The following is a 23,162-nucleotide window of genomic DNA, read 5'->3' on the forward strand; positions in this document are numbered from 1 at the left end:
TGTATTCTAAATAAACTGGGGTAAGCAAAGTCTTTCCCACATACCTTACATTTTAAATGTGTATTCCCCATGTGTTTGATCCTCTGCCTTTGAAGACTTGTGTGTGAAATAAAGGTTTCACGATCTTGTTTACATTCATAGAGTTTCTCTCCATAATGAGTTCTTTCATGTCTTCTAAATAAAGAAGGAAAATGAAAGGCTTTCCCACGTATGTCACACTGAAAAGGTTTACCTACACTGTGTGTTCTCATGTGTCTTTGAACACGTGTGGAAGAAGATGAGGCTTCACCACATTGTTGATATTCATAGGGTTGCAACCCAATATGAGTATCTTCATGTCTTTGAATGTCACTAGAACAAGTGAAGACTCTCCCACGTACTGTACTTCCGTAAGGTCCCTCTCCAGTTTGTATTAACATTTGTGTGTGAATATTTTTTAGAAAAGCAAGGGATTGCCTATAGTGTTTAAATTCACGTGGCTTCTCTTCACATTCCTCCTGGTTGTAGCGTTTGTGTCCAGAGTGAGATGTGATGTGCCTATGAAGTAATGAAGGGCATATGAAGTCTTTGGCACACATATAATAACCACATGGATTTACTCTATTAAAATTTTTCTTTGTCCAGGTAAGAACTGGAATCTCATTGAAACTTTCCCCACACTATCTTATTGGCTGTTGAAGTTTACCACATGGCTTCTTTGAAGAATGACCAGCACATTATCAATGCTTGATTCATTCATGATTTTATACTTATTTATAGGACCTAGGCTTACATTACTATCAACATCAGGTAAAGGCGAGGTTTCCTAATGTGTTCAAATTGCCTCAAAATCAAGAGATTGAAAGGAAACAATCCTTTGCAATGCAGCTTCCCTATGGTGATTATCCAAATAGTGATATTCACATGCAATTTCATATACTTTTGGCATGCGAAGTAATTAGAAAAAACTGAATATCTGTTACAGTTAAGTATATATTTCTGGTAAAAAAAAATCTTATAAGAATAAATATATTTCAAATTGTGCATACTTCTTGAGTTGGTCTGTTTTAAAAATTATATGACATTCTCAGATTCCCTCAAATACACCTCTTGTGGGTACAATTACCTTAGAATGCTCTCAGAATTTTTGATCTCATCTTCAATATTCTTTTCATCCAATTTGTTTTCTAAAATGAGAGACCAGAACAATCTGTATGAATTCTTAGGACACAGAACTGCTTTGCCAAATTGTAGGTGCCTTTTATGCTGCAATAATTCAACAATATATTCCCTGTTCATGTTGTATATAAATGACAAATATAAACATGAGTTCTCTATTTGATTAATTTTTTTTTAAAAAAAAATCATTATTACCTATAAAAGCCAGGTTTCTTAGGATTTCCAGCATCACATCTCTGTAAAGGTTTTTCTGGGAAGGATCCAGCAATGCCCACTCCTCCTGGGTGAAGTCCACAGCCACATCCTCAAAGGTCACTGAGATCTAAAATATCCCACAAATGTTTACTGGAGGTCAGGAGAGATTGACAGCAGAAGAAATATGTACTCATCATTCTTGATGTCCACAGGATTCTATGAATTTCTGATTAATTCCATGATTTGGTCCATCAAATCCTTCCTGCACTCAATTCCCCACACACATTTCAACACTAGAATTGGGCCACTCAGAAGGCAAGCAACTAAGTGTTTTGCTCCCTTCCATTGGTGAGTTCACAGGAAGTAAGACAGTATCATGACTCACTTTGTTGGTTACACCTCTATTACATGTCCTAACAACCTTCTCTGCAGTGGAGAGCTAATATTAACATCCCCAATAGTACTTACCCTTAGGAAAGAAAGCTGACTATGAAATTGTTGCAATCACAGAACTCAGCAATTGAGAGAGATTCTGCCAACCACAGTGGGTCACTGTGCCTACACTCTTAATATAGACAACACTGCACTCGCTGATCTATTGATTCTTTCAGAAAGTCTATTGTTCCTTCTTTAAGGAAATGCCTAGAACAGTCCCCACCCATGACTTCTGAGCATGGATCACAAAGAAGATTCCCCTACAGACAGCATATAGACAAATTGACGCTCGGGTTGCCACAATTTGTGAACTGGGGATTGTGTTCATCTTGTGGGATTACACGAAGAGAACAACTAGATATTTGCAGGTGCATTTCTCCATAACAAAATTAATAAAATAGGAAACATGCACAATGATTAACAAACACAAAAACTTAATGATTTCTCAAGGTTACTGTCAAAGCAGAATGAGGTAAGTGGAAAGATGGAACATGTCTTATTTATAACTCAATGACCCAAAGATGTCACCTTGCCCAAACAACAACATTGCAAGGTTTTATAAGTCTCAAAACATTTTTCTTAATGAACAGCAGACACGAATTTCTAAATCTCACAGCAACAGTGAATGTGCAAGGATTGTCAACAACCTATTGAAAAGCAATCTCTTCACTACCATAAGGTCATGTTCCACATAGCCATGTTCCACTCAAGCACACTTTGGTCAAGAGTGGGCCACATGTGCACTGGTGTCTGTTGTGAAAGAATTTTCTCCTGCCTGTAATGATGGTGGTTCAAACAAACCTAAGACAGAAGCATTTCCAGGGTGTGTAAAGAAGCAGGGTTGTAACCCAGAATCCTCACCTATCTAACACAGTTTGGGTGTGAAACACGCCACTCCATGTACAATCATAACAATACTATGATGTCTGCTCCATGATGGAACAGCCAAAAATATCACCTACCAGAAGGTGCCCCTGCCACTGACATACAACAATTCTCAAGGATTTAAAACATGTGATCTCCTGAGCAGCACAGTATCAGCAGAGGTGAGCAAGAGACCATGAGAAAGGCTTCCTTGGGCTGGCCTTCACAGCATGGAAAGATGAGTGAGAGCAGGTGTCTTGGATACAGATCACAATGATGGTCCAGGCAAACTGGAATCTGGGTGGCCAAAGGCATTATATCCTCAATTCTGTAGACAAAAATCCATTTACTATGCATTCAAATGTAAAACACTAAAACACATTTAATGACCTTGCAAGAAATTTTATTTTATTTATTTATATGGCACTTAATGACTGAGCCTCATCCCCAGCACATATGCCATTTTGACACAGTACTCAAAAACTTCCTCAGGGCCTTGTGAGAGGCTGAGGGTAGCATTTAAATTTATAATTCTTCTGCCTCATCCTCCAAGGCTGCTAGGAATACAATCGTGCACCATTGCACCTGTGGAAATTTAGTTTTGTAGAAGAACATGTTATACAATTCCCTAATGATTAGAAGAAAGAAAAAAAATTCAACACTCAGAGCAAAATGACACAAGAGTGAGCCTGGAATCATCTCAGTACAGCCATGAGATAGAACAGAATTGGAAACACAAGCCAAACCATCAGAACAACAATGTCATCATGCCCCAAAGCCCTGAAAGTTTCCCAACAGCTCCGTGAAGCAGTCATATGGAAGAGTGCAGTGCAGCAACCATGGTCTGACCTTCATGATCCCTTCAGCCTGACCCTCTATGACTCCAGACTACACACAGCACATCTTCTTCAGTTTGGGGCAATTCATACTAAAATCACCATGAAAATATATATATATTTTAAATATTTTCTTTTTTTAATTGTAATCGAACTCAATACCTTTATTTATTCATTTATTTATTTTTCAATGTGGTACTGAGGCTTGAACGCATGGCCTCACATGTACTAGGTGAGTGTTCTACCACTGAGCCACAACCCCAGCTCAACCATGGAAATATATTAATGACTAAAACCAACTCTCAGTCTTCTACATCAGAAGTAATCACTATAAAAAATAGGCAGAAATTCCTTAAAAGGATTTAAGTAAACAAACAGCCTGCAAATAGCAAGAAAGCAAACTATTGTCTACCCACTCAACCATCACCTAAAATTTGACCAAGAAAGCTTCAGAGAGTTTCTTTTAAAAATCAGGTTTTAAAAACACCCAGGTCTAGGAAGCTGAGGCAGGAGGTTCTCAAGTTCAATGCCAACCTTAGCAACTTAGTTAGGCCCTAAGCAGGTTGGCAAAATCCTGAATGAAAGTTAACAAAAATAAAAGTTAAGGGGGAAGGTGCTGAGGATTTGGTTCAGTGGTTAAGCACCCGAGGATTTACTCCACAGTATGCTCCCCCAAATAAAACCACCGAGATATACTGATGAAAGAAGGAAGTTCACACAGACTAGGAGGAAACATTAAAAAGAGGACCATGACCCACATGCTCAGCACTGGTTGCTCTCCAGGTGGGAATCTGCAGAGCAAAGGCACAGCAGAGTTTTAAATAGCACCACTGTGTGTTAAAGCACAGGCCCCAGCACAACTACTCACAAAAACCAGACAAGTGAGGTTTTGCTGTTTCTACTGTTATTCTCTAGTTTCTGGTATTCGGAAAAATGAGGCCAAGGGACACTGAGATCTGGCAGCAACAGTTTATTAGTGGCACTACAGCCCAGAAAAATAATTCCCAAGGCGTGAGCCCAGAGAACATCAGGGCTTTTACTTTTATACATAAACAAGCTTTGAGGACATCAAGAAAGAAAACTGGGGCAATATATTGGAGAGTAAATTTTTTATTTCTTATATGGGAACAAGCTTGCCAATGGCCTAAAGACTCATACACATTTGGGACTTTTACTATGCTCAACCTGAAGAGGGATTGTTCTTTGTCTGCTACTTTGTTGGCTGCTCCTGCTATTGCATTACAGGTACCTGCAGCTGTTGCCAGCCCTCATGGTGAAATGTCAGAGAGCACAGCTGGTGGGTGTCAGTCTGCAAAACCACAGCCTATCAGCTCTGAAACTGCTACAGTTTTCATTCTGTTGGATGATCTAGCATTCAGGGAAATTTTTCAAAGGAGCTAAATACAAAATAATTTGCTAGACATAGCTCAGACACCCAGTCTCTAGGCAAAGGCATGAAGCCTTCAACAAACAGAAACCACAGAATAGGACAAAAGGAAGAAACACATTTTCTTTTTTTATTTTTCAGTTGTTGATGGAACTTTTTTCAGTTGTATGTGTGTTGAGAATCAAACCCAGTGCCTCATGCAGGCTAGGCAAGCGCTCTACCACTGAGCCACAACCCCAGACCCAAGAAACATATTTCATTCACTTAAAAAAATATACAAAGAATACTGAGGAACAGCAAAACATAACTCATGAATGGAAAATAACAGACGTGAGATTGACCATGCCTGAGTAAGATAAGACTCCAGAATCCCTGGGATAAATTATGTTTCTATTCATTTATTCATTCATTTGTTTATATTTTGTACCAAGGATTGAACCAAAGGGTGCATAACAAATAAGCCACATTCCCCACTGCCCTATTTTATTTTTAATTATTTCTATTTTGAGAGAGAATTTCTCTAAGTCATTCAGTGCCTAACTTGATGAACCTTCCTTTGAAGTTGTGATCCTCCTGTCTAAGAGTCCTGAACTGCTCGGATTAAAAGGATGTGGGGGCCCTAGGCTAAATTTTCAAGTAACTCTCTTGAATTGTTATTATGCATGCACCTGAAAAAAAGTCAAAATACATCAAGCAGAGACATACAAAACTTTCCAGGATAATGAAGAATAAACTGCTACATTGGGAGACCTCACCACAATACTGCTGGGTCTGTGATCGTGTAGCAGAGCAACAGACAGGAGGGCTTCCCTGGCCATTAGTCAAAGTGAAACACACAGCCTTCTCAGGATCACAGTACCACCACCCAGAACAGGCCACATTCTGAGCCATAAGCCTCACCTCAACAAATATGCAATGCCAGTGAAATCCCAAGCAGGCTCAAAGAACATAGGAGTTAAAGCAGAAATCAGATCAGAAGCAGCTGGAAAACCTTTAAGCAATGGGAGATGCAACATAGGGCTCTAAAAAGACACAGGAGGAAGAGGTGACTTAAGGGAAAATGTGACCATGTTGAGAAAAATGAAATATAAAAGTCCAAAATGGGAAAACAGCACAGATGGTTCACTGGGGTTCTCTACAGCATCCAAAGCACATTCCAGAAAAGAAGAGATAAAAGCAATCATTGACCCTTGTACTTAAGGAAAGGAGAGAAAAAAGAGCAAGGTAAGTATTCATTAAGCACATGAGGGTAAGAGGGGGTGTTGGTGAAACCACAATCATGAAATCAGCAGGGGCTGGTGCTGGGGCTAAGCTGTATCTCACTCTCCTTGCATTGCCGCAGTCTGGCTGGGCACAAAATCACGAGCCACCACACAGCTTGTAGATTCAAACAGCAACTCTTTATTCCCGAACTCACACCAGCCGTATACAAACACGTTCTGGGGAAATCCACGTTCTCTGCCCAAATCCACCTCCACTGGGCTTCTATCTCCAAAATATACTGTCTGAATCCCGTGAGAACTCAAGGGGAACTCAGGCAGCAGGATACGCCCTATTCCCAGCAGGAATAATCTTAAACCTTAAACCTGGAACCTAAACTGGGAACGCCCTAAACCCGATTATGTTAAACCGGGAACACCCTAATCCGCCCTGGTCCTTGAGCAAGGTCAACTACATTCAATGTCACAGCAAAATGTCAGCAACATGGGGTACGCTGGCAAGGAAATTGTCATACCTACTTGGCTAATGGCTCCCAGCATTGCATGTGTGAGGTACTGGGTTTCATTCTCAGCACCACATATAGCACCAGTGAGACACTGGGTTGAATCCATACCAGCACATCAAAGTAAATACATAGAAGAAAGGTATAGAGAAATACAATAACATTAAACAAATAAGAAACCCAAAGACACAGACACTACCCATTAGAGTTAAAAATAGCCACCATTACCATCCATGGGCTCTTCAACAATATCATAAACATGCACTTGACACAAATCTGATAACTTAGAGGAAGTGGCCCAATAATTTCAGAGAGACCATCTCCTACAACATACACAGAAGAACAAATACACAAAACACATGGGCCTCTGCCTACTAAAGAAACTGAATCAATAACTAATTATCATCAAAAAAGTGAAATGTAGGAGTTTTAGACATCCTACAGGCTGCCACCAGGTCCTCCAGAACTTCCACCAATTTTCTACATTTGTTTTGAGAATGAAGAAGCACAGGAAACACCTTCTAATTCCATTGGAGGCACAAGTTACATTATTATCAAAATTATCTTGATAAAACGAGGAAGCTATGAATTACTCTCATGATCATAAATGCAAAATACCTCCACAAACATTACTTAACTGAATCTAGAAATTAATAAAAAGAATTGCATACCAAGTACAAGATGTTGAAAACACTGGAGACTATAAGCTAGAGAGAAGAGGTGTATGATACTATGGGTGATGGTTCATTGGAATGTTTACTTTGATGGAATTAAGAGACACTAATGATTAATAGGCTTCTGGGTGTGTCCATGAGGCTGTGTCTAGGAGTGATTGGCATGTGGGATAGCAAACTAGAAAACCTCCCTAAGTGTGGGTAATGTCATCCAAATAGGATGGTGGCTTGAATGGAATAAAAGTTGCAAGAACTTGGTAGCAGCTGCAGATGCAAGCTGGATTCTACACAGATGGGTTTTCCACTGCTGCTGTGATTGCCTGAGGATATCAACTTTTCCTTCTTTACTCTTCCAAAGCTGATTCTGCCAGTGATTCTCCAGGGAGTTTCCAGAAGCATTAGATCTCAGACTAGGGTAGCACCATTGATCCCTCTTGTTCAGAGGCTTCAGCATCTTGGGCTGCACAGCTACTACTTCTCCAGCTCCCCAGCCAGCAGACTGCCACAGAGGACTCTCCAGCTTCTGGTCACCTAAGACAATCTAACAAATCCCCTTTTTGTATTCATTCTTCCTGTTGATTCTGTTCCAATGGAGAACCCTAACTAATGTACTATATAAGACTCCAATTTCTCTGAAAAATAAATTCAATAAAAAATGAATCAACTACCACACCATGGAAGATTCACAAATATATATATATAGAAGAAACAATATTACATACTGAATACCTTTTCCATAATAATGCAAGAGTAAAGGAAAGAGGAAGAGTTATATATACAAATTTCAAATCTATGAAGAAAAGCAAGGAAACTGATTTTCAACACTGTTTCCATTTTGAGAGAAATGGGGTGACTTATTTCATTAAAACTCCTGGTTTGGTGGAGTCCACTTAAAATTTTTGCAACTAGGAAAGTCAGGGCAGGAAGATGACAAGACTGAAGCCAGTCTCAGCAATGGAGCAAAACCATCAGAAACATAGTCAGACTTGGTCTTAATCAAAAATTACAATCAGGAAAAGAGGCTGTCACTGAGTGACAGAGCACATTCCCAGCATGTTTGAGGCACTTGGTTTGAAACTTAGATCCACAAAAAAATCAACACAATTAAAGTATTCTGTCCATCTCCAACTATAACAACATTAAAAATAAATTAAAAAATAAAAAATGCTGGAGATGTGCTCAGTGGTCAAGTGCCTCTGGGTTTAATCCCTAGGAAAACACACACCCACCATCAAAAAATGCTTTCACCAACTTGAAAGTATTTGTTGAATGACAACAAGCAGGAACAAGTCCCTGGCTTAAATCCCACCACTTAATACATAATAAATCAATAATTGTCCACTTTCTTGGGCTGGGATATAGTTCAACAGTAGAGCATTTGCCAAGCATGCATGAGGCCCTGGGTTCAATCTGAAGCAGGGCACAAACACACACACACACAAAAAAAAAAAAAAAAAGAAAAAAACACACACTATAACTCTACTAAACTACATCACATGAATGACAAAAAATGTTTATAATCGGAAAAATACAAAATGAGAGGCATAAAATACAATGAAATTAATAGAAAGACAATATACTTTCTTACCAAGGAGATTAAGGAGACTGAACTTTCCCATGATCTACACTCTCTGAAAAACCCTGAGCATTTTAGAAAATTCTGTGAAATCCAGGGCCAGGTGTGCTGTGCTTCTTGGTGAAATAAAAAAAAAAAAACAAAACAAAACTACTTCTAATAATGAAAATAGGAGACCATATTTAAGATCAGTCAAAATCTTGTAGTGATCACAGTGAGTGTAGACAGAGTATTCATGTAACTCCCAAATTTCATAATCTAACAGCCCAGCTCCCAAAGTGGTGGCTTAAGGATAAGGCACATTTTTTTTTTTCTTTTTGATTCTTTCGATTGAACCCAGAGGCAGTTGACCACTGAGCTGCATCCCAAGTCTTTGAAGTCTCACCAAGTTTTATAGGGTCTAGCTAAATTGTTAAAGCTGTCCTCAAACTTTAAATCCTCCTGCCCCAGCCTCTGGAGAAGTAAGGAGTACCACTGTGCACCACTGCACCTTGCCATAAATTAGGATGTTTACTAAATGGAAATGTAAGTAGGCTTTTTTATTCCACTTCTTTTTTCACTCTTTCATTATATTTCATCATATTTAGTGCTGAATAAATAAACTTGGGCCTCAGATAAGTGAGCAGATCATTTCACAGTGATAACCACAGATGGCTGGTGCTGAGGGAGCAAACATATCAGGCTCAAGAGGCAGGGAAGGTCCCCCTGCCAGCTGGGACATCCTCACACCTGGTGTGCTCACTGAAATACTCCATGATCACTCTCCCATGAGACCTAGACCATGACTCCAGCCTATGAGGCTTTTCAGATTTTCACAGCACTGCACTGGGGTGGCTGGCCCTTATGCTCTGGGAGAGTTTTTGCTCTTTCATACTGTGAGAGAATGCAAGGGTCAGGAATCACTGGTGACCTGGCCCCTCAGCACCAGCATCCACAGGCTGACTGTCCAACTGTATCCAAGGAATGGGAACAGGGCTTGGGGAAAACAAGATCCCAAGAAGTTAGTTGTCTAGATGAGACTTGTTCCAGGACATTCCTTTGCCCCAAAACCTCAGTTTATCCCCCAAGAGGCTGTACCTCACAACTTAGGCTGTCCTCTAAGAGGAGCTGACCCAGGGCCTAAAATTCCTTGAACCAAACAGGACACAGGACAGCTGTGGGCACATGGTGGCAACTCAGGAAAGGATAGTGGCTGAGAACATAGGACTCTCTGAGGTATCAAAAGAAAACCAGCCTGAGAAATCTGATATGCTGTCTATACCTAAGAAAGATAAAGAGAGAAGCACAGGATTTTCACAGGTGTGAACTGAAGTTCTCTATGAACTTGCTTTATATCAATGAACCTTCAGACCACGTGACTTTGGGAAACTACACCACCATGAGGATAGTAAAACGGGGTCCTGGATGAATGGCAAAAATTCTCATCTGATATCTTAAGCCCTTTAATAGCCAATTACCTTAATTTCTATAGTAGTCCCAAATTCTCAAAACAAATGCACTTCTCAGAATATATTACCAACCTTACCTGACATATAACCACCATCTTCCAAAGCTAACAATGTATTTAACAGACCTACAGAAGAAATCCCCCCCCTTTTTTCTGTAGCCACTCATCTGATGATCCTACCAATGCAATTGGTTAATGTATTCATACATAACTTTCTTTTACAAATGACCTTGTCAGCCAAGCACAGTGGGGCACAACTGTAACCCCAGCAACTTGAATAGGTCAGGAGAACAGCTAAATTCAAAGCCAGCCTCAGCAACTTAGTGAGGCCCTAAGAAACTTGGTGACATCATATCTGAAAATAAAATATAAAAACAGCTGCAGATCTGGCTCAGTGCTTAAGTACCCCTGGGCTCAATCCCTGATATTTAAAAAAAATGTAATCTCTTCCTGGTTAAAACACATACATCATTCAGGATAAGTTGAATCCACATTCCTGAGTATGGTCATTAGTATTTGGGTCAAAATAAACTATTTTCCTCAGGTATGGTGGCCAGTGCCTTTAATTCCACCACCTAGAGAAGCTGAGGCAGGAGGATCAGAAGTTCCAGGCGAGGCTGGACAACATAGCCAGATCCACTTTGAAAACAAAATTTAAAAGGGCTGGAGATGAAGGGCAAGAGAATAAATCAGACATTTTATCCTATTTGCATATGTGACTACATGACCAGTGTGAATGGACATTAGGTACAACCAGAAAAAGGAGAAGTTACACTCTATTTACGTATAATGTGTCAAAATTCATTTTACTGTCATGTATAAGTAATGGAAACCAAGTAAAATAAATAACTTCTGCCCCAAACAAACAAACAAACAAACAACAAACAAAAAAGGGCTGTGGATGTAAACCAAGATCCAATATCCTTAGTACCAATAACCCACTGCCTTATTTCATTTAAAGTAGCTATTTTATCCGAACACAGCATGTGTCAAGTGACTATTCTTTTCCCTCAAGAATGATATTCAGAAACAGAAAACAAAAGTGTTATTCTTGCCAGGGACAGTGGCACAGGCCTGTAACTCCAGGGACTCAGGAGGCTGAGGCAAGAGGATCACAAGTTGGAGGGCTGGGCTGGGGATGTGGCTCAAGTGGTAGTGCACTCTCCTGGCATGCATGCGGCCTGGGTTGGATCCTCAGCACCACATATAAATATAGATGTGTCTGCCCAAAACTAAATAAATAAATAAATATTAAAATTTCTCTCTCTCTTAAAAAAAAAAAAAAAAAAAAAACCAAAGTTGGAGCGCAGTGTCCCAAGCAACTGGGATACAATCTCATTTTTTTTTTTAAATTGGGGGGGGGGTATGCCTGAGGATTTCACTGATAAAGCTTCTCTAGTTTTGATCCCCAATACAAAAACAAAATATTGTTTGAAATACATCAGTAGAGAAAAAGTGAAAATTAGTAGGCTGTGTTCATTTGAAACACAGGAGGAAGACCAGATATTTATGACGGGAAGTGGAAAAGATGGTGGCATTTTAGAACGCAGGAGGCAACTGCAATTTGAAAGACCTACAGCAGCTTTCAGAGGAACTAAACTGGGGGAAGGAAAGTGGTTTTGCGATCCTGCTTCCTACACATTTGGAAGAGTGGGGGCAGGACACCAGCAGGGAGGGGAGGGGGAAGCTGGGGACCTGAGCCGCCCATTCAACAATGGAAGCCACAGGACGGAGCCCAGGGCAACCTCCAGAGGTGACTCCGCCAGGCTCTGCAGTTCACCCGTTTGTGGGGGACCCAAGGCAGGTGCTGACCACGTACCTTCAGCCCTGGACACAAACTCACCATTTTTGTCTTTCTAGGGGACCTGGAGTTCTCTCGAGGACCTCAAGGCAGCAGAGATCAAGAGGAACACAGCCTGCTCAGAATCACTCAGGCCTTTTGGGCAGAGCACGTGGGGAGGAGCAGAGTTGGTGAGGAAGAAAACCCCGCGAGATTGCGGAAGCCCGCCCTTCCCCTCTGTCCAGGAACCTGATTGGACAGTTCCACCCCAGCATCCCTAATGGGCCTCCTCTAGTCAGGCCTCTGCATTGTGACTGACAGCTAAGGTTATCCAATCACTAACCAAAATTGCCTAGAGTGGCAGATCCTTGGCCCCAGCCCTTTTCAGGTGGAGCTTCTTGGCTGGGCTGGGAACTAATCCAGGTGGGAAGCCTTTGCTTGAACGTGGTACAAATGGTAACCTATGGGATTGAGCTCTGGCTGAGGGAGACTGCTTTCCCAGCACGGGTGATGCCCTGGGTTTTAACCTCACCACAGAAAAAAAACAACAATTAAAAAAAATCAACAAAATACAGTTACTTAAGGAGTCTAAGGCACGAGGAGCCCAAGGTCAGGTGAGAATCTACAAATGTTAATGCTGTTTACCGTGAGGAGTCCTTGTCCCCCCCCCCAATCCTGCAGTATAACACCAGAGAAGCAGGTGGAGAGTGGAAAGTGGAAGGCTTTAATAAGAGAAAGCACAAAAGACTCCCCCCACCCCAGGAAGAAGGGGACCCAGAAGGCAGAATCCCTGGAAGGGGGAGGTCTTCTCCCTCTTAAACCTAAGGTCTTCTTTTGTCCTCCCACATTCCTGTTTTTTGTTTCCCTTTATTGTGCACATGGTAGGGGATATGGGGATATGGGTGGAAAGGACAGAGTGTGGGAAACTGGTGGACTAGTGGGGCGTGGAGCAGAAACCTGGGCAGGAACAGCCTAGGATGGTTTCATTAGCATCTCCCTGTTTTACTGGGAGCTACTTCTTTAACCTTATTTGGGACCTGGCCAAGGCCATGGGGACATGAAAACTTACTCCTCAGGTGTTTGTTTGTTTTTTTTTTTTCGGTTTCCCAGGCTCAGGTAAGATTCCATTGTTTTTTTTATTGAACCTTATATTAGACTCCATTTACCTAGCTACACAAACTACTATCTTTCAATCTGGCTTCAAAAACAGGGAGATCCTAGCTTAAAATTAAATAAAGAGAGTTGGGGATCTAGCTCAGAGGTTTAGCCCCACAGAAATTATCCCACAGAACCTCAAAGACAAAGATACCTTTATACATATATAGTATCAGCTGGTGTGACCTCAGGCAACTTATCAAGACATAGTCTCAAAAGTTTTAAAACAATATTTAAAGATATTACATATATCACACATGTATGATATCTAAAAATAAAAACAGTTGCAGTAATTCTCATCACCTTCTACCACTGATCTTTTGAGGAGATAGCATGAGCTAAGAAAGGAAGCAATTGTGTTGGTGATTTCACTCAGTGTTCACTCCCCAGCAGAAAGGGGGAAAACAGGGGAGGGGAGTCAATCCTCTTAGGCAGCAATGTGGGCTGGAAATAAAATGGATGCCTTGTGCTTAATGTCCATGTTCTACATTCCACTATTAGGGGAGTTCTAGGAAGCGACTTGACTCTGGTGATCCCACATATCAGGTCTTCTGTTTACCCCAAAACCAAACAGAAAAGGTCATGATGAAAAGCAGGAAAGGAACTTTGATCAGTGAAGCTACACCAGCAAGACAAGGGAACCATGTCCTTAGCCCTCTCTTCAGGGGCTGTTATAGAAAGGGTAATTGAAAAGCCAGCCTCTACCTCAGAGCAAAGCCTGTCCAAGGAAGAGTGCCTGTCCTTTGTCCTCAGAACACTCCTAGGCTCATGCTCACCATGCTGAGTTGTTTATCTACAAATAACAGGAGAGATCTGCTGTGCCAGGTGTCCCTGACTCAGTCAGTCTAGGTGGGAACCCATAGCAACACCTTCCCCCCCCCCCCCCCCCCGCAGCCACCAATCAGCATGACATGCTGAAATACCTGGGATATCAGATGACCCTCCCAGTAGTTTATGGTGGTTGATAACATGTTGGGAAACCATGTAGTTCAGCAAGTACCCCCTCATGGCTTAAACCATCCCCCTCTTTTACTAGCCAATCATCCTTACCCAAATTGTTCCTGCCAGTGAATGTGCTAATCATGTTTTAGAGTTGTTTTATGATTTTCCCGTGGTGTGTGATGATTTGCTAAGAGATGCTATGATGTATGTGAAGTCCCTGCCTTCCCCAGAGTGTAGAAAACTGCGGTAAACCCTGGGCTTGGGCCTCTCAGCATAACCAGTTGCTGTGTGCACGCAGAGGACCAAGCTAGCTTGCAATAAACAACTCTTTGCTGCTTACATCGATCTTGGTCTCTGGTGGTCTTTTGGGGGTCCTTAATTCAGTCATAGGCATGCATGTAGAGGGCAAATTGTATGTATGTTTGGTGTCATCTGTGACTTTGTTACCGCTGTTGACCAGTGAGTTCTTGCTTCCCCAATGTTGAAGAATAACACCAGAGAAGCAGGCCCAGGCAAGGTCATAGTGGAAAATAGAAGTTTATTAAAGGACTGCAGAAAAGACTTCTCCTGGAGGAAGAAGGGGACCCAAGAGATGAAATGGTTGTCTCCCATTTTTATAGCTGAAATCTTCATTTAGCTTTCCCGCATTCCTGTCACATTCCTGTCCTTTGTTCTGTCAAGGGTGGGGCACAGGTGGGCCAAAGGAGTATTCTGGGCAGGAATGATTTTTGAGTCAGCATCTTCAAGTGTGCTGGGGACTGTCATTAACGCTTCTTTGGGATGGGCTTTGGCCTTGGGCTTCTCCCGAACTTCATTAACATTCCAAGAGTTGTTCAACTTTTCCCGGAATTCATTGTAATCATGGCCTCCATTTTGTATCTTACTCCATACCAGATGCGATTTACCTAACTACACTGACTACCTAACTTTAAATCTGGGTTCAACTTCAGGCATCTGTGGGTCTCATAAAATGTCAGTGAGATCATGGTCACATGCCGCCTTGAGACACGTAACCCCATTGCACAGGCTGACCTGAATTGACCTCTCAGGAAGGGTCCCCTCCCATGTGTTCTTTCCATGTCAGTGGTTCAGAGCCACCAACATTTTCAAGAGAAGCCACAAGCCCACCTGCTCCTGCCTGGTAAGCACCATATCCCTAGATGCTGACCCAGGGCTCTCAGCTTCCTGGGTTTCAACTGATAGTTAAACCAGAAAGAAACGATAACCCTGCTCAGCTCGGCCCATAAAGCCTGCATGTGAAACACCACTTGGGGCACATATGGCCTGTGGTGTTGATACCGCTGGTTACTGGTGAGGAGTTCTGCCCCCTCACATGTTGAAGTTTGAACATTAGAGAAGCAAGCCCAGGCAAGCACACAAAGCAGGGTTTATTTTAAAATGAGTAACATAGACTTCTCCCCAGGAGGGAGAGGGGGAACATAACTGGTACCCTGGCATCACCAGAAGCAAGGTGTTCAGCCTTTCTATGAGTCCTAGGCTTCCTGTGTTCTCCATTCCTTTCCCCCTTATCTTTCTCCCTCCTGCCTTGGTGACTAGGCCCAGGAATGCTTGGTGAGATGGCACAAAGGTGACAAACAGGTGGGCTGAAGGGGGAAGGGCAGGATGCAGCAGCCAAGGACACATTGACACCCTTATAGCTCCCCATAGGGAGGGGCAATTCCTGAGACAGGCTACCTTAGCAACAGGAAGGAGCAAGGGCAGGTTCTTGATAAGGGTGGAGCAAGGGCTCTGAAGGAATTTACAATTTAATCCCTCAGGGGACAGTCTTCAACTTGCCAGACTCACTCAAATTTGGCCTCCTCAATCAGACCTAACTCCATTTACCTGTCTATACTGACTGCCTGTCTATTTCTGGCTTCAGTATCTACCCCTTCCTGGAAAGTAAATACAATTTTATTTTTTACTCTTAACTTGAATTGGTGAAGTCTTGAATATCTTGTGCACTCGCCCAAATTCAGTCTACTTACCAATATTGCCAATGACAATGGGGAGGGGGGCTTATATATAAACAGTCACATTCCCCCAAGTGTGGAATAGTGGCCACATAACCATTGAGGGCTGAGAACTCAACTGTAGGTGCTCCCCCTACCTCCCCAACCCCTGTGCATTGAATCCATGGCAGGGATACAGAACCCCTGGGCTCCATCCCCAGCCCTTTTTCTATTGTGGTACAAAGAAGGTGGGTGGGAGCATAAATGTAATGGGTTTGAGAATTAAACTCTTAAACTCCTTCTAATTCCTTAAGATTGGGAGCCATCTCGTCCAAAACTCATGAAAACTAATTTCTGTTTTACTATAAGTTACTGTGTTTTCTAACCTTGCTTAGAATGCCTGCCCATCCCTTGAAGTCACCCATATCTGGCTCCTCCTGAGCAGACAACAACCCTCTCTGAAACTTCAGTGGTACCCTTATGCTTGAATTCAGGACCCCCAAATCACCACCAGAGACCAAGATCCATGTAATTATGGCGAGCTAGCTGGGTCCTCTGCATGCACCCAGCAAGTGGTGACAGTGAAAGTTCCTGAGCCCAGGGTTTGCAGCAGTCTTATACACTCTTTGGGGAAGGCAGGTACCCCACATACATCATAGCATCTCTTAGCAAATCATCACACACTGTGCAAAAATCATAAAACAACTCTAAAACATAATTAGCATATTCACTGGTGGGAACAAGTTGGGTAAGGGTGATTGGTTAGTACAATAGGAGGATTCCATTGAACTGATTGATTTAGGCCACAAGGGGATTATGTATTGAACTACATGGTTTCCCAACATGTTATCAACCACCATAACTACAGGGAGGGTCATCTGGCATCCCAGGTATTTTTCCTGTCTCATGCTCATTGGTGGTTGCTAGGGGGTTGCTATGGGTCCTCACCTAGCCTGACTGAGTCAGGGACACCTGGCTCTGAAGATTTCTCCCATTATTTGCAGACAAACAACTCAGCAGGGTGGGTATGTACCTAGGAGTGCTCTGTGGGTCTTTCCAAGGACCAGGGTTCTTTGGATAGTCTTTGCTCTGAGGTAGAGGCTCCTTGTTCAGCACCTCATGAATTTTGATGTTGGAATCTGAATTTATTCCCTACCTTGAAATATTAAGTCATGTAGTTCATTAACCTACTGTCTGCCTTTGTGTTATGCTTGCCAAAATCCTGTTATCTGTAAGTTCTCAAGACACCCCTCATTGCATATTTTGGGCTATAAAACTGAGTTCCTAGAGAGCTGGGTTAGTGATCTCAGAATATTTAATAGTCTAATATTGTCTAGTTCATTAAATCTTGAAAAATGAGAATTATATCTGGGTATCCTGAAATATTTCAACACAGTAGCATTAATCATCACAGTGAAACAATGAAACACAGATATATTCTATCTTAACTTTTGCCTGGGGCACACTACTGCTCATTGATGATGTGGTCCCATCTATAAGTATGAATACCCAATACCAAATATAATTTAAATTTCTAATCCTGTCTAATCAACAACTGGTATATATTTTGGCCTCAGATTTGGCTAATATTTTCTCTATTTCAATAGCATTCTACTGCAAATTGTTTTTACCACTGAAAAGACCAAATAAATTTTCAGACTACTCATCAGTCTTTCACAAATGACTTTGAGCAGAGACTCACAGCATTCCCCTTTTTCCAGGAGCACAGGTTTGATCTTAAATTGCTGACATCATCCTCCAGGGTCCCTGACACACTCCTTAAATACAGGAAAATCTGACATCTTTTAGGCTGCACTTGACCATGTGGAAACGTTTTTTTTTTTTTCCTTATCAGTCTCACTTGATCTCCCCAGTGACATCATCTATAAATCAGAGACCTCCATATGGATTTACTCCACCAAAAATAGCTCTAAGACAGGAACTCTTAGCATCTTCAGAGACTCCTGCACAGCAGAGGATTTCACAACCACTTCATGATAAGGAGACGATGGCCGCTTGTGAGACTATGAATTACTGAGATGTCCCAGAGCAGGAAGCTTCCCGTCAAGGCCCTTGCTATATCTATATTTTTAAAACCCATAAAGCAATATAATGTATGAGCCCATCCACCCATTGTACAGTTTATGAAAAGTTGTTGCCTAATGAATTTTTGTGGAGAGTACCAGAAATTGAGCTTAGAGGCACTCCACCACTGAGCCACATCCCAGCCTTCTTTTCTTTTTTTTTTTTTTTTTTTTTTTTTTTTGTAGAGACAGGGGTTCACTGAGTTGCTTAGTGCTTCTCTTTCCTGGAAGCTGGCTTTGAAATCACAATGCTCCTGCCTCAGCATCTCGAGCCACTTGGAGTACAGGTGTGTGCCATAGCACATGGTGATTCACAAGCATTTTGAGAATTTCACAGTCTTTCATAAAATTATAACAACAGTTGCAATTTCAATCTGCTGCAGGCCTTCAAAACTTCTAGTATGCTATACCATTAGTAAGTCTCTTCATATTCATCTCAGTTTATTCCACAAAAGCATCACTCTACAAAAGCTTGTGGGTAGGGCTGGGGATGTGGCTCAAGCGGTAGCACGCTCGCCTGGCATGCATGCGGCCCGGGTTTGATCCTCAGCACCACATACAAACAAAGATGTTGTGTCCACTGAAAACTAAAAAATAAATATTAAAAATTCTCTCTCTCTCTCTCTTTCTCTCTTCAGGAAAAAAAAAAAAGCTTGTGGGAAAATGCATACATGAAAGAAAACATGAGACTCAAGTTCCAAGAGGTTACTTGTTAAGGTGTTTGGTGCCAAATAATATCTTCAGGATAGCAAAGAATATTTTAATTCTCATTTAAATCATTGTACATCCTCCCAACTGGCTCAGCTACACACCCAAACACATCAGAAGGTGGCCCTCCACCTGCCAGCCCACATGCCAACTCTATTGCCCAGAAGCAGTAGGCATGTCCTCTCAGGAGATTCTGTAGCCCTCTCAGCAGCCTGATTCCTGCACTGATGTACTTACCAAGGCTGAACTCCTACAGAGAATGCCCGCACCCCAGCATAGTTGCAGTCACTCCAGAGCTTCATGCTGGCCAGTAACAAGCCCGTAACTCCTGCCTTTGGCAAATGATTTATTACAAAGCAGTCCAGACTGCATCAAGTGCTCACATGCCACTATGCAATATTTCTACTGAATCAAAGATGAAATATCAGAAAACTGGCAAACTGTCTCATTAGGTGGACAGAAAGTTTTCAGCAATCATGGGAGCTTCAAAAACTATCTTTTGAGACTAAATGCTGTGGGATAGCTTAAGCTGTATTTATTGAAATCAGAAGTTCCACAGCACTCTCTTTTCACCTTCCTTTCCAAATGAACACTATGAGAGACACAGCAAATGGCTGGTAACAAAGATAACAGTGACAATCACTGATCTCTATCATGTTTGCCATCTTAAATATTTGGAGACAAGTACATAAGAAACTCTGCTCAATGACCACACAAGACCCATGACTCTTGAATATGTTGTGGGTGAGGTTTATCTCAGGATGTGTTGAATCCTTAGGACAGGTGAGTGAATCCCTTAGCCTAAGCAGAAATAGCCCTCTCCACAGCATGTACTGCAGACCCTTTTCAAATGCTATTTGGATCAATTCTAGGGATTGGCAAATTCAGGGGTTATTTTACTATTCTCATGCATATTTTAGGCACTGACAAAACAAGCAAATTGCTGTCAAAAAATTATTCCAAGTCAAAGCAAAAATAGGCCTTAATGTGGAACACCAAAGAAGGAACATTCAAACAAAAAATGATTGAGAGAAAAAACACAAAAACAAAAACATTGCATCCCCAAACCCTTTTCCCACTTGGTGGACTCATGTTTGGCTGAATGGGTTTTATAGTTACCTCAGACTATGACTAAAACCTTAAATTATAAATCACAGCCACACAGAGATGACACAGTTCTTCCTGGTGGCATGTTTCAGGAAGCAAAATACAAATAGGTACACCTGCAGAGTCTTCCCTACAGTGGCCAAGGACAGGTCAATGGAGGTCACTTAAACCACATGCTGGCAGCAGATCAGAATGCAGGTTCTTGCTGGATAAGCTCTTTCTTCTCTTGGCTGAATACTGAGATAGGGGCCAAGTATACCAGGGTTCCACAGAACAGGGGAGGATGCCCACCTGTGGCACACACCAGGTTGACCCTGGGGCCTAGTGTAACAAGGCTCCACAGCAGGGGGAGATGCCATACCTGCAGCACACACCTGGGTGACCCTGTGCAAAGAGAGGGATGGAAGGAGCCCGAGAGGCCCCACGATAGGGGGCATGGTCCCTGGTGATCACCAAAGCCACCAGGAAAATGAATGTGAGTGTGGAGAATGAGGGGACTCTGAGCTCAGGCAGTGCAGGGAAGAAAGTGACAGTGAAGAGCAGATCCAGACATGACTGGGTGGTGGTGGCACAGGAAGGTCATCAGGCCAAGAGTAAATGGGCATCTGTGCAAGTGCCTCCAGATCCCAGGTCCAGTGGTTTCCAGGCCTTCTTGGTAGAATGACCACATCAGAGCATAGCAAGGACACCAAGAAGATTATAGCAACATGCAGGACTCCCTGCAGCACAGGGCAAGCACTGGAAAGCAGGACTCCTGGGAATTTATTGGCTGTCGTGTTGAGAATGGTATTGCCCTCATGAGTGCTGACCAAGTCCGGGGTGCTGCACCCACTGTGGACTTCACGAGGGCCATGACCACTGGGTAAGAAGATTGCAGCTCTAAAGTGTCTGGAAACCTTGAACTCAGTGCTCCTGAATTCCCACCAGAGACCCTGTTGTATAATTTCCAAACAAGAATTCCTGGCTATGACCTGGGATATTTTTTACCAGTGGAGGTCCCATTAATGATGTGGGGCAGATGAGGCTGGACACCCAGGGAATATTCAGGGAGCCAACTTACTAGCTGCAGGACTTAGAGGGGTATTCCTAAAATTTTCTGGACCTCGAGTTTGAAATTTCATTGTTTACACCCAGTGGGAGGGGGTGGAGGTGTACATTGTTTCTAGGAGTCTATATAAAGTTTTTTTTTTCTTTTTTAGTTCACAGAAAGTGCTTTTTGTACCATTTGTGAGATTAGTCAGAGGTTTTCTAAGCATTACCAGAAAAGGAGAAGTAAGGTCATCAAGTCTGAGTTCTAACCCACTTTGAGTTCTTTGCAAAACCTTTTCCTGACATTGTGTTTAAAGAAAACTATGGTGAGAATCTCTGGAGAAGCTTATTTAAGATTCTGAGGTGGAGAAGGGAGTGCCACTACTTTAGGACATCAGACTGGGACCCTCCTTACCTTGCCTTTGGTCACACACTGTGTAGGAAAAAAATCATCACATGATATTCTCAAGGTTACTGAGGTACCCTAAACACAGAGAGAAGTCCAGCCTGGATTTTCTGGCATATTCCACCTAATATTAATCATGAGGAGAGAAGCTAAGTGGATGTCAGTTTTTAAAATTCACTGATGTCAAAAACCTTCAAGAAGAAAGGGACTAGCTGCAAATGTGAAATAAGGACTTGTAGTGCTGCATCTACTGACATGGACAGTAATGGGGTCCACACACACAGAAGCAGCAAACTCACCACCTGAGATAGGGGAGTGCTAGGTGTTAGAGCACCTGCCTAGCATGCACAAGGCAGGATTGGGACCCTGGCACCAGAAAAGGGAAAGAGAAAGAAAGCAACTCAAGTATTTTGAGAAGGTGCCTTTTGAAGCAATAAATACAAATGACATTTTTTTAAATGCTCTTTAACGTGCCTATATACAACACAACACATGAGATTTAGAACAAGCAGGAGTGACACAGTGGTGGTCCCAGAGTCATCCACAGACCGAACAGGCATTAAGAAAAAGAAAGAGGCCAGCAGCAGGACACACAAGGGCACAATTCTATGGTCCAGCTGCAAGAAGGCTGAGGCAGGCTGAGCAAAAGTTCAGGGCCAGCCTCAACCCATCTCAGAAAACAACAAAAGAGCTACGGTGAAGCTCAGTGGTGGAGCACTCCTGGTGAAATCTGAAGGAGGGAAGGAAGCAAAGGGGAAAGGAAAAGACATTTCACCAATCTGTACTTAAGGCTGGAGTGGAGAAGCCTCAACTAACATACATAATCTGTAATAAAACTTTATAAAGACACAATTAAATTGTGAAGTCAGAAAAGAACAATTGATTTTGAGAAAAAAAATAGTGGGCAGCAACATTGTGAGAAAAATCAAAGAAATCAATAGTTGCATTACACAGTGAGGATGAAAGCACTGCACTAGGGAGGGTATGTACAGAAAAAGGTGACTTGATCCCATGTATGTGTGTGCACATGGGTGTGAGTGTGCATGTGTAGGTGCCAAAACTCACCTCCCAGGTGTTTGCTTTTGTCATTTCACTTGTGCTCTAGAGAACACTTACATGAGCACCAGGCAATGTTCCATAGCCCCCGTGACTCTGCAAAGTTGTTTAGCTCATGCCTGGTGCACAGAGGGAACAATAAATTGTTTTTAAAAAATCTGATAATTACTCACTGTGATTACTTAAATTTCATCCTATCATAAGGTCTTAATAGAAATAGTCTGTTCCCTTAAATATTTGAACAGACCTTCCACCCTGTTTTTAACAAAAATTATCTAAAATAAACTTTTTCCAAATGGACTTCAGTTTAGTCCAACCAGACTAATAAAAATTTAGAGTATAAGGTGTGAATTAATGTTCTGATGATGCTCAGAATCATTCTAGAATCTTAGAAATTGAATGGCATTAATATACATAAACACATTATGTATATTAAGTAATTCTTGCTTCTTAACCAGTTAACACTTGGAAATTCTACACAAAAAGGCACATTTTGATTTACATCAGGGTTTCAAGAAACATCCAGGAGTTGGGCATGGTAGCATGTCTGTAATCCCAGTGGTTATAGAATGAGGATTGCAAGTTCAAGACCAGCCTCAGCAACATACTGAGGCCCTTGAAAAGAATTTACCAGGATCTTCAAACAAA

General features: G+C 42.0%; 2 protein-coding genes and 1 long non-coding RNA gene across 14 annotated transcripts in view; all 3 read right to left on the minus strand.

Annotated features, from left to right (window-relative positions):
* The window catches only part of LOC107160198 (zinc finger protein 709-like), an 83,257-nt gene that overhangs the window by 55,989 nt on the left and 4,106 nt on the right, over positions 1–23,162 (minus strand). The window lies entirely within an intron of this gene.
* The window catches only part of LOC107160196 (zinc finger protein 239-like), a 70,140-nt gene that overhangs the window by 30,656 nt on the left and 16,322 nt on the right, over positions 1–23,162 (minus strand). The window lies entirely within an intron of this gene.
* On the minus strand, positions 2–15,434 carry LOC107160197. Of its 2 annotated transcripts, none has more exons than XR_007341145.1 (4): positions 12,139–15,434; positions 1,354–1,480; positions 1,106–1,166; positions 2–537 (listed from the first exon to the last, which is right to left on the minus strand). It is a non-coding gene; the product is annotated as an uncharacterized LOC107160197 (long non-coding RNA). The 2 variants fall into 2 exon arrangements; XR_007341146.1 differs by lacking the exon at positions 12,139–15,434 and adding an exon at positions 2,751–3,604.

The sequence above is a fragment of the Marmota marmota genome, unplaced genomic scaffold, assembly GCF_001458135.2.
Source record: "Marmota marmota marmota unplaced genomic scaffold, marMar, whole genome shotgun sequence".
NCBI classification, from domain to species: Eukaryota; Metazoa; Chordata; class Mammalia; order Rodentia; family Sciuridae; genus Marmota; species Marmota marmota.